At 42.6% G+C, this 12,957-nt stretch overlaps 1 long non-coding RNA gene across 1 annotated transcript; it reads left to right on the top strand.

The window, feature by feature from the left end:
• Positions 1 to 1,515: 1,515 nt before the first annotated feature.
• On the top strand, positions 1,516 to 5,573 carry LOC310763142. Its single transcript, XR_014548511.1, has 3 exons — positions 1,516 to 1,880; positions 3,126 to 3,266; positions 5,240 to 5,573. It is a non-coding gene; the product is annotated as an uncharacterized lncRNA (long non-coding RNA).
• Positions 5,574 to 12,957: the final 7,384 nt, after the last annotated feature.

The following is a 12,957-nucleotide window of genomic DNA, read 5'->3' as shown; positions in this document are numbered from 1 at the left end:
TTTCTTCTGTTACAAAGGAAAGCTTTGCATGGAATGGAATTTGCTCTCTGTGTGATAAATACTAATGCAGTAATCCCAAACAAAGAAACTAGGAAGTGGGGGGAAATTAAGCAGATATATTTCATGAGATACAAGTCTTAAAAAAAAATATTAGTCACACTATTTTGGTATTCTAAGCAGATATTAGTCATATGGCATAAAGTTTTTTTAGAAGAAAAACTAGACATTAATAATCTGTAATAAATTTTTTGTGGCATGCTTAATAAGTTCATCAAGGCTTCCTATAAATCAATTTGTCATTTACTTTTCATATTTGTTGCATTTATTTCCTCCTGCTGAAAATGTTCAGCCTTAGTGAAACCCATTGAAACAGCAGCTATGGACATTTTAATGACACGAGTGTATTGAAAAGAGCAACGCTTTATGAAAGATGTATAATGTAGAGTAGGGAAAGCCAACATGGTGCTCTCTGGGTTTTGTGGGCTACAACTCCCATTTCACCAGCAAGCATAACCAATAGTCCAGATGTTTGTAGCATTACAACAAGTGTCAGGAACCTTTGGTCCTCCATATGTTGCTGAACTACAGCTCCCATCATCCTTGGCCATTGCCCTTGCTAGCTGGAGCTGATGGGAGTTGTAGTTCAACAACATATGGAGGGCCAAAGGTTCCCTGTACCTGAATTGCAAGTTCTGTCTTCCCTGATCATTGGTTGTGCTGCCTGGAAAATATGGGAGATGGAGCCCAATAGCATCTTGAAGGTATCACATTGGTCTCCCCATCTTAGTGGACTTGTACATGGGGTTTATGATTTGAATACCTGCATGTTCATTGTACTCTGTGAGATACAAGTGTTGATGTAATGGTTACCTCACCTCAACAACACTGGCGAGCCAGTGTGGTGTAGTGGTTAAGAGCGGTGGACTCGTAATCTGGGGAACCGGGTTCGCATCTCCGCTCCTCCACATGCGGCTGCTGGGGGACCTTGGGCTAGTCACACTTCTCTGAAGTTTCTCAGCCCCACTCACCTCACAGAGTGTTTGTTGTGGGGGGAGGAAGGGAAAGGAGAATGTTAGCCACTTTGAGACTCCTTTGGGTAGTGATAAAGTGGGATATCAAATCCAAACTCCTCCTCCTCTTCTTCTTCTTCTTCTTCTTCTTCTTCTTCTTCTTCTTCTTCTTCTTCTTCTTCCTCCTCCTCTTCTTCTTCAACAAGGCTATCATAGAGTTGCAAAAAGCAATCAAAATAATCAAGGAAATGTAGCTCTGTTTGGGACTTTTTGCTCCAGAGAAAAGACAGGTAAGAGACGACATGATAGAAATTAGCTCATATGGTAGAGCATGAGATTCTTAATCATGGGCTTGAGCCCCACATCGGGTGAAAGATTCCTGCATTGCAGGGAGTTGGACGAGATGATCCTCATGGTCCCTTCCAGCTCTATAATTCTGTGATCTATGAAATTTATAAAATTATACAGGGCATGGAGAAAGTGGATGGAGAAATGTTTTCCCCCCTCTCTCATAACAATAGAACTCATGGGCATCCAATGAAGTTGAAGATCCAGGACAGATAAAAGAAAGCATTAAACGCATAGTTGAACTATGGAACTGGTTGCATGTTCAGAACCAGAGATCTCCCCCCTAAATAAATTCACACATGACTCAAATTTTACTTTTGGTTTTTGGCAGAATTTAGGCCACAACTTTATTGATTACAGTAGGTGACTGGTTGCATAGGCTCTGGTTCGACTAGCTCCCTGCAATCTTGCAGGCAGCGCTGACCCAGGGCACCAGCATAGGTCAGCCAAGGGTGAACACCTGGGAAGGTGAAAAGCTGGGAACAGACTCTGTTCACCACCCAGATGCCCCCCTGGACTCAGGTATGGGTGCAACCCCCTCTCAGGGGTTGACCAAACCATTGAGTCCCTGGATTCCTTTAATGGAATACCCTTCACATAGGGATGGCGAGAGCATTCTCCCATCCCTATAACCTGAACCAGAGCCTATCCGCAACCTTACAAGTTGTGACAATTTGCTACGTGGCAGACGAAATCCAAATGGCAACAGCCAATCAGCCAAGTGGGGAAAATTCCTGCTGTGCCCCTGTCCCAATGACAGATGACACATGAAGGCATAGCAAGGTCAATCGCACAAATCCCTAAATATAGGGAGAGGTGGGCGGGTGTTCCGAATGCACGTGCCGAAAGAGGAAGCTCTGAGTCACATGCATGGGTATAAATAGGTCCCTCGGTCCATTTGGACTGTGCCCCATTGGTCAGATTGAACCCCACATCGAGGGACCTACCAATCGGGTGTTGTGGCAAACCAATCCAACCCACCCACAACACAGGAGTTTGGTCTCCAGGTCTCACCACAACACGTGCCGTCTTTTAGGGAGGACACGATCTCCCACAGGAGGCAGTGATAGCCACCAATTTGGATGGCTTTAAAAGTGGATTAGAGAAATTCATGGAGCAGAAAGCTAGCAATGGCTACTAGCCATGAAGGCTGTGCTCTGTCTCCATGGTCAGAGGCAGTAATGCTTCTGAGTTCCAGTTGCTGGAAACCACAAGAGAGGAGAAAGCTCTGCTGTTTGGGTCCTGCTTGTGCGGCATCTGATTGGCAACTGTGAGAACAGGATGCTGGACTAGATGGGCCATTGATCTGATCCAGCACACACTTCTTATATTCTTACTGGGTGATTTCTTTTTCATTTTCTTTTTTGTGCAGACACAATAGAGGTTTCCCACATATTGGCACAACATCTGATGTAACCTCACAGCACTGAAACTGCTTTGCCATTTTCAACAAATAAACGGCACAGTACCCCTTTGCCTCTAATGCTAAACATTATTTTTTTTCTTACTGGAGCAGCGGTTGAAAGATCAGACTGAAAGTATATCAGAACAAATCCCCCGCCCCTCAAAAAAGTGAGCTTGATGTTATTTCCTAGGAAGCTTAGTATTTTCTCATGTGAGGGGAAATGTCGTATTGAGCCAGTTTTCAAACCATGTTTTTATGTCAACTGAATCTCCAAGGAAATAACTTCCAGAATCAGCGGAAAGTGCAAAAGCATTTTCTCTTCGGCAGAGCTGGATACAAACCATTATTCTATTTCTTTGTAGGTGAAGAGGTTGCAACCGTGAGCCCAAACAGACACTCCTCAGTCTACTAGGGGAGAAAATCATGAATAGTTTCAATAAAGTGAACTTTCCCCCTGCCCACAGATAAATTGAAGTCAACTATGGAAGCAAACGGCTTGTCAGGTACAGAATTGGAAATCTGTGGATTACAGCCGATTCTTCTGGTCTGGTGCATTTATTAAGTGCAACTCAGAGCACATGTTATGGGGGGGAAGGTAATGCGAGCACTAAAGGCTATTTTTAGAGATGGTTTCCTGTTGCTGCTGCTGCAATATGTGGTATCATGAAGTCTTAATCATTATCCCTTGCAGCCTCCCAGTGTGAAGCTGAATAGCAATAATGGAAAGTTGACAATGGGGATGCACAGAGAATCAGGTTTCTGAGATTAAAACAAGTGCTGTGTGTAACTTCGAACATACGCCTTGGGAAGGATTTACTGAAACAGCATTAATAATATTTGAGGGTTGCAAAGCCCAAATATTGTTCTATGTATGTATTAATTTCCTGTGGGTTAAGGCTAATGCTACAGTTCCGCTGGCACAAGGGAGTTTCATGCAGGCAACAGAACTTCTGCTTCCTCTCCCATTCCTTTCAGCCTATTGCACACAGTCAAAATAAGTTCTGGAGGCTTGGTGCACCCTCTGGACCAGATATGGGGGCACACAGAAGAAGGAGAGGAGACAGAAGCCCCATTGCACCGGAGGAACCCTGCTGGCGTAACATGGGATTCAAAACAATATTTCTATGCCACCCTTACAGGCAATTTCTGCCCCTCCCATGGAATGGGGCCTTACATTGGCGCCACTGAAATTTGCAAGACTAAAGCCTTCATCTGATTCAGGGAACCTCCATTAGTACAGAAGGGTGTAGAGCTAGTCCACTCATCTCTACACCAACATATGTTTATGTAATTCTTGATGTGATCACCTGAAGAGGCCTTGTGCACCCTACTCTAACCAAGGGACATAAATTGGAGAGAAGGTTGCATGACTCCTAAATAATAGCTGGGTCTCTTCTCACACTTTGAGAACAGTCTGCCCAGGAAAAATCAGGGAATGGGGGGAATCTCTTGTCTTGATTTGGGCCAGTGACACCAACAAATTTAGATGAATAGGGGTGCATTTCCTCAAATATTGGTTTCAGCTTTGGTTAATTGTGTTAATGCCTAGTCCATCATTCTTCCAATAGAAAAGCATAACAGAAAGTTGAAATAGTTCCAGCAGGACCACGGAAGCTAGCTAGCAGAGATCTGTTAATCTGTATAACAGATATGATATCTTTTGTTAACTTTTGTTTTCCCTTCCATGGGTAAATCACCCTTGGTCATGCTCAGCGTATTCTGACAGGTTCCAACAAATGAAATATTCCACCTGCAAGACTCCCTCACAGTGCAAGTAGAAAGCTTTGTGAACTTTTGAGTCAGAGAGATGACTTTGAAATAACATCCCCTTCAACAGCCAATTTCTTTAAAATGAACAGAACTAAACAATTTAATTTAATTGCAAGCTGGTAAACATCCCTCAACCCCAGTCAAAAGAAAGTATAATAAAACAGCAGTAAATACAGGTGAAAGAATGAGCTGGCATAACTATTAACAGTGATTCCTAAGCAGGCTTCCTGATAGTCTCCTTCTTGATTTATCTTAAATTCTTTGGGAAAATTTGAAGGCCAACCATAAAACTTAGGTTTTCAATGGAAACAGAAAAGAGAGAAGACTGTATCCAATGTTCTTTGTCCACTAGAACAAGACTCTTGCACAATAAAAGAATTCAGTGTAACAGTTGCACTAGCAGAAACAAGTTGCACAACAGATTGTAGAATCTATTGTGCAACAAAATTACCAGCAACCTGCTTGTGTATTCTCTTGTGCAACAACCTTGTGCTAGAGCAAAATATTTCACCAGTGGAACAAGTCTACTGCTAAGTGACTTTAACTTAGTGCTACATTGTATGCAATATATGCAGTTGGTCTAAACTCCAAGTGATGGCAGAAGACACATATCTTTCTTTAGCCTTGTCCCAATAATGAATGATAAGTGGTATTCAACTAAGTTCTGTTGCAGCATTTAATTCCTTTCGCTCCACCTCAATCACAGATGATCTGATGGGGTACTTCTGGTGGTTCCTTGTGCCTCTGAGGTTTAGTTGGCTATTACTATGGACCGAGCCTGTGGAACTCCAGACCAGCAGAAGTTCAGCAGGAAACATCCCTTCCTTCTTTCAGACATCTTTGGAAAACTATAGTTTAGAAGGGCCTTTGCAATATGAATTTTCTGTTTTTGACTAATCAGTATTTATCAGTGGTCTATGGGTGCTTTAAATTATGATTTTGTGAATGCTTTTTGGTGGTTTTATTCTTATATGTTGTATACCATCTTGATATATATGTCTATGAAAGTGCAGATTATAAATATGTTAATTAACAAACAAACAGATGTCTGGATAGATTGTTGTCAAGCCTACTCTGTTGACGAAATGTTTAGGCTTGTTTTCTGTATATTAAAAGCAGATTAAAAATAATTGCTTCCATACTCAGTCCTTCGGTGTGCATCTAGCTCTTTATCATCCAAGCTTTTCTTCACCTTTTGTTTGATTTTAGTCATTAAGAGAGCAATCCTAACTATAAGAAGCTGCTGTATTTCAAATTCTGTTCAGGAGCCTCTGGGAGGGGCTGTTGCCAGCTAAGGCAGCAGGTGAGTGTGGGTCTGATGTTGAGGATTTGGCTCTAGGTTACATGACTGAGTTTAGAAAGACTGAGTCTTTCCTTGCTCCACTGTGCCTCAGAACATCCTACTTTGTGACTTAATGTCAGCATCAATTACATCAGCTAAAGTTCCACTAGCAGAGGCCCAGCAGAGCCCTGGATGAGCTGGGGCAAGGGACTTATGCCAGTGCATCTTTAGCTAAGATGAGATGAGGGACTTAAAAAGGTAAAGGGACCCCTGACCATTAGGTCCAGTCGTGGCCGACTCTGGGGTTGCGGCGCTCATCTCGCTTTATTGGCCAAGGGAGCCGGCGTACAGCTTCCAGGTCATGTGGCCAGCATGACTAAGCCACTTCTGGCGAACCAGAGCACGGAAACGCCGTTTACCTTCCCGCTGGAATGGTACCTATTTATCTACTTGACTTTGACGTGCTTTCGAACTGCTAGGTTGGCAGGAGCAGGGACCGAGCAACGGGAGCTCACCTTGTCATGGGGATTCGAACCGCCGACCTTCTGATTGGTAAGTCCTAGGCTCTGTGGTTTAACCCACTTATGCTAGTGTAAAAAAAAAGGTAAATGCAAAGGACCCCTGGATGGTTAAGTCCAGTCAAAGGTAACTATGAAGTTGCAGCGCTCATCTTGCTTCAGGCCGAAGGAGCCGGCATTTGTCCACAGACAGCTTTCCAGGTCATGTGGCCAACATGACTAAACTGCTTCTGGCGCAACAGAATGCCATGACAGAAACCAGAGCAGTGCACAGAAACGCCATTTACCTTCCTGCCACAGTGGTACCTATCTATCTACTCGCACTGCCGTGCTTTTGAACTGCTAGGTTGGCAGGAGCTGGGACAGAGCAACGGGAGCTCACCCTGTCACAGGGATTCGAACCGCCAACCTTCTGATCAGCAAGCCCAAGAGGCTCTGTTAGACCACAGCACCACCCACGTCCCTGTAGTCCTCATTGAGCCCAGGTTTAGCTGGGAAAGCTGAAAATCTGCCAGATGCAAACTCTTTCATCCAGGCAGGTTTGGTTTGTGCTGTCATTTACTTATGACATGAATATGCTGTAGTAGTAGTAGTAGTATACAAAGCAGTGACCAGACAAGGAGTGCAGAGAGAAGAAATGCCATGGTGTACCTGTAGCAGCAAAACCAGACACCTTCATCTGCCCTACCTGCAATAAAACATGTATCTCTTATATCGGTCTCTAGCTGTAAGTCTCTGATGCTTTGACTTTAAGCCTTGCCTTATTCATAATAGGACATTATATTATTCTGCATTGTTATACAAAAATAAAGCTTCTTAAAATAAATAGTATGTAAAACAAACTTCTTAGAAATTCTGAGGAGTATGAAAATGCTTGAAATAAATACCTCTCTCTAGTTTCCCTTTTATTATGTCTTTTCTGTACGTTTAGCTTAAGTACAGGACCCTTGTTGCTTTTTACATGTTGCAGAGCATCTAGAGGGTTTTTTGGTTTTTTTGGTTTTTGTTCTTGGGCAACTATTAAATGATGACAACGGTGATGAGTTTCTTTACCCAGGCCCTGACATGAGTCATGGGGCCTCATAAAGTCAGCTGTCAAAAGCTACTTGGCTGAGGTCCCAAGCCCACTACATCATGTAGGGTGGATTCCAATGAACAGCTGTGAGACAGAAACTGCAACACATTTAATTTTTTTACACGAATGCCCCACATCCCTGTGCCTTCACAACAGCTTGCACACTGGCTGACCCAAAGTTTAACACGGTCTCATTCCACTTTGCAAAAAATTCTAGACTATGATGAGCTATACTGTTATCACCAGACTATGAGTTGTCAAGACATTCAAAAAGAAGGTCTGTGTGCGAAAATGTAAAATACAAGGTGTGACCAGAAAGTCTGGTGAATGGTCACAGAAATTGGACAGCGGGAAGTATTTGAACATACAATTGGCACTGGAAACCCATGAAATGCTCACAATTGTATACAGAGATGAAGCTGTAACTCGAAAGACAGTGTATGAGTGGTTTAAGCATTTATGTGAAGGGCAGCAAACCATCGAAGATGACCCTCAGTCTGGCAGACCGTCGACGAACCAAACGGCAGCAAATGTTGACAGAGTTTGTGAGTTATTGATGTGGGATCATCGTTTGTCCGTCCAAATGATGGCAGAAGAATTGCATATTCTGCATGAAATCGTTACTGAGCTTACTGAGTTATCCCACCCTCCATCTTCTCCCGATCTGGCCCCACCGGGCTTCTTTCTTTTTACAAAACTGAAATCTGCCCTGAAAGGGCACAGATTTCCCAACATTTCACACGTCCAAGCTGCTGTGATGAGGGAACTGAAAGCAGTACAAAAAGAGGACTTCTCCAGAGGTTTCCAACAGTTCTACGAATGTTGTCAACAGTGCATTGTATCAAAGGGGGCCTACTTTGAAGGCCTGTAACATATGTATATTCGAATATTTCTCACTGTCCGATTTCTGTGACCATTCACCGAACTTTCCGGTCACACCTTGTCTATGTGGTGGCTCCACTGCCTCAGTTTGGGGCTGAATCTTAGAGAAATAGTGACGACTTCCAAACTTATCTAGCAAGATGTGGCAGTCTGTGGCTTCCATGGAAGCTGTCTGATCACAGCCCTTGCTTACAACTTCAGTGCGCTCTCACATGTAATGTAGGACGAGCCTGTCCATTTTCACTTGACAACTGCTGGATTCCACAAAGAAGCATTACAGCTGGTGAAATTATTGGTCATTATGATTGTTGTTAACCGCTCAGGAATCCTAAGGGTGTAAGCAAATAGCTGACAACATGAAATAGCAAAAGCTGTGCATAACTGCTGAACAGTTTTCCCTTTCTGGGTGCATCTGGGTTCCTTTGGCTGGATTTAGTGAGGACCAGCAAACATATCCATCACACAGTTAGCTTCCCATGGGAAACATAAGGAGGTTGCCTGGGAAAAAAAGACTTCCTCTGTTCTCAGATCCACACTATAGGATGGAAATAGAACTGGGTGGAGATGCCACCTGGGCACATCTTCAAAGTCCCTGGGTCCCATGTGAAAACAAGCGGCTGATGATGGAAATGCTTATAGGCACATGTGCAAGGAGGCTGATATATTTTCAGCTTGTGGACAAAGTTTGCAGTGTATACATGTGGTCCTGCAGCAGTGGTAATTGCACGCAATAGGCAGGGGAGAAGGAATTCAGTAAGAAATGACATCATAGACATTTTAAGGAAGGGAAACTGGGAGGGGGAAGATGACTAGTGTGTTTCTACAAGGATGCAGTACATCATATCATTATGATAAATATAAAAGCCGAATTCCCAGTTACTTGGCTTATTTGGGGGGATTTCTGTGCTGGTGCAAATTATTCAGAACATTGTTGCTTCAGGGGAAAGTGTTCTCATCGTCTTTCTTTCCAAGCGGAGCTAGCTGAGAGATATTCATGAAAGATTCACCAGGGCCAATTTTTCTAGGAGTATAAGCAAAAGCCACATCAATATTTCAATGTCTCAAAAAATGTGACGATTCTCCTGCCTTGAGTCGATGCTTAGAAACCATTGAATTTTAATGGAATGAACATTTCTGGAAAGGTTCCTTATGAAAATTTATAGGAGGCAAGCAGGCTTTCCTCCCGCCCCCTCTCTCCTCTAACTAATATTTTGAGAACAATAATGTTTTACAATATTGCGAGGTAGGAAACGGTGTTGGAAGGAGCCTGACTGGTGATCTTTTCATCATGGTCCTTGTAGACTGCTAGTTTCCCAGGCAGTTTCAGCTGTCACAGTTGCTTAGAGTTCACTGGGCTGTTTTTAGTTACTCATTCAAATATTCATAAGAACCGAGGGCTGCAGTTTGCTGTCTGGTAACAACTTCATTTTCTGCTCACACAGAGCTTGTCCTTGTGGGAGGCTGTTCTCTGCCCCGATTGGCTCTCGTGCAGTCACATGGCCTTTCAAGGATAATGGAGTTTCCTTGGGAGTAGGTGAAAGAAGCATGTTCTACCTTTTATCTTTGCTTGGCTGAACGATGAAAATGATTGCAGGCGACAGTTATGGATTATCAAAGAGATGTGAAATGATCAAACCTATATCAAGCACTGGTTTGTGCTACGAGAGAAAGCGCATCCTTTAATTATTTACTGGGTGGGATAGCTCACACCTCAGGAAACCTTAAAACGGTCACAGTTTTGTGCAAATATTTACTTAACAATATTGTAGTTGAAACACAGTAATGAAAATAGGTGTAATTTTGTGCAGTGTTCATAGGGAAGGCCAATGGACTGTGACATTTCGCTGCATGGGAGCGGAATCGCAGGAGTGCTTGCCTTTTATTGCATTAAAGCTCTTGTTACATTAACCCTTCAGGGTAGCGCAGAAATTAGCAGAAAGGGAAGGATCTGATCATCAGTTTAGAGCTTAAAGATTATCACAGCATAAGCAGCAAAATTACTTTTTCAACAGAATTAGCATTTTTAAGAAAATACCTACACACAGCAAGCTGTAAATAGTCCAGAAGGAGAGCTTTGTGCATTTAGGAATGAGGGAGAAATTTGTTTCATTTAAAGGCAAACCTACCTAATTTGCACTTCATGGGGTGTGGGGGGGATGCAGACCAAAATGCAAGCATCCTTCAAAATTTGAAATTCTTCCAATTTTTCAGGGCCGTTCTTCAACCAAGTAACATACACAAAAATGCATGTACTGGGGTAGAGTGTGCATAAAAATGCAACTATTGCCAAAGAAAATGTATATATTAGAGACAGCTGCATGCAAAAATGTGTATACAGTGGTATCTCGGGTTACGAACTTAATTCATTCTGGAGGTCCATTCTTAACCTGAAACCGTTCTTAACCTGATGCGTGCTTTCGCTAATGTGGCCTTCTGCTGCTGCTGTGTCGCCAGTTTGTAACCCGAAGTGATTGTATCCCCGTTTTCCACTGTTTTAAGGAGAATTGATACTAGAATGCTGCTGAAAAATATTGCAAACTGATGTGGAAATATGGAGAACTGAAATGGAGACTGGAAAAGCAAGAAATGGAGAGAGGCCAAAATAGGCAGATTTCCCCATGAAAGACATGTAGATAGGTCTTATCTTTCAAAGGTCTCAGAAGAATGCTATGTAAGGGCAAAACACCTACTGCACTTTTATTTTAAGCAATTAAATGGTATTGTTGCACACCACTCAATCTGAGCGGTGCATGATTCCAGGGATTCCAGACGCTTACCCAAGGTTCATGTTTCCTTTGAAAATGAGGCACAGCAAAGATTGTGGTGTCTTTATGATATATGGCTTATTTACACATGTATACAACCTGAGCCTATGATGGATAGTTCACAGCACCAACACCCCAAAAGGGTCTTGTTTCTCCCAGAGCTACATCCTTGGATTGAAACGGACATCAAACATTGCTCTGTCTCTCTGCCTTCTCCCAGCTTGCTGCTTTACTTCTGGCCCACATAGCTGCAACTATCAACACTAAACACTTGCTCTGTCTTTGTAACTATCCACTCGATGAGGGAGGGCTCTTATTCATTTGCTATCTCCCAAAGAGCCCCTTCCTTTGTTCTCCTTAATGGCCCATCACCTAGGCTGTCACCTCACCGGGAGGCCAGTCTATCTATTCCAAGAATTAGAAACTTTGATTAACTTTCAACACTTAGAAGGGATCAGAAGGGTCTCGGCATACAGCGTAACAGCCCAAAATCATAACTTGCACAAAATCATAACTTGCACTCACTTGCACAATAGCACCAGTATTTTCAACGTTCCCCCTTTATCCCACTAATATTTCATCTTAGCAGCAGAGACATAGGAAGATAAGGGACTGAGGAAGTTGCAAGTGACCCACCTAGCTCAAAGTATACTCCTTTTATCTTGGGTTAATTTGTCTTGATTAATATGCCACCGATTTATTTTATGCAGAGAACTAGCAACACATAATATGGTTTAATATATTTCTCTTAATTATAATAATGATGATGATATGTTTGCCCTGTGCTGAAGGCTTTGAATGGGAAACATTACATAACTCATAACTATTCATCAGAATTCAGACCATGCAAAGGTAAGCATGAGCAATTCTACCACAATACACACACACAAGGTAGCCCTGGTGGCTAAATATAAGACTGAGGGAAATAGCAAACACTGGGAAGATGCCAGCTTATGGTGTAAAGGAGGCAGGGAAGGAGATATAGTCAGGGTTCAAGGGATCCGTCTAATCCCACAAATATTAAACAATGTGATCACCTGGGGACAAACTCTTAAAACAGGAGTGGTGAACCTCCAGCCCACAAGCTGGTTTTATTCATGTTTCACGTGCCTGGCTTTTATTGTATTGCTGCTTTATTGTATTTTGTTACATTTTATTGTCCTGGCATTACTTCTGTTAGTCATCTTGAGCACTATTTGGTGAACAGGCAGGATACAAATTTAAGAAAGAAATGAACCATGTCTGTTGCAGGTAAACTTCATGGCTATTCCACTGCAATAGGATTAACATAGTCTAGCAACTTCGGCTGATGCAGAAAGTGACAGATTTCTTCCTGATGAGGGTCCTTGTTTTCTGGGAACACGTTATGCAATTTTTGCTTACCTGCCAACGAGGGCATGTGCATATGTGAACATGAACACACACTTACATGCAAACACACACACACTTTTCATCTTTCCTATTCTATCTCTAGAATTATTTGTAGTACAGACAGTGCTCTACATATAAACTAGCCAGATTTTTTTTAAAAAAATTCTTCCCCCAGCTGGGAACACAGCCGCTTCCTTTTGTGGTGAGGGAACAGCCATTCTGTTCCAGTCAAAACCAAACACACATTTAGAGCCTTGAACAAAGGAATATGCTGGCAGTGGCAGTGGTGGTGAGAAATTTAGAGTATGTTAATAGCAGAAGGGGAAAGGGTGAAGCACGGCTGTCTCCCACCACCAAGACCAACACTCTGCTCTAAATTCCTCCCTCTTTGTGCTGCTTTTCACTTTACAATACAATGTCAGAGCTGAGTCACATAGCTTTGTGTGGTGTATGTAGGTAGCTCCTATAAATAAAGCATTACCCCTGTGTAACTGAAGCCCCAATTTTCTGACCGATTTGCAAATTAGATAG

Source organism: Podarcis filfolensis (assembly GCF_964270895.1).
Source record: "Podarcis filfolensis genome assembly, chromosome: 5".
NCBI classification, from domain to species: Eukaryota; Metazoa; Chordata; class Lepidosauria; order Squamata; family Lacertidae; genus Podarcis; species Podarcis filfolensis.
Note: the sequence above shows the minus strand (reverse complement) of the source record. Positions and strands in the feature narration are given on the sequence as shown.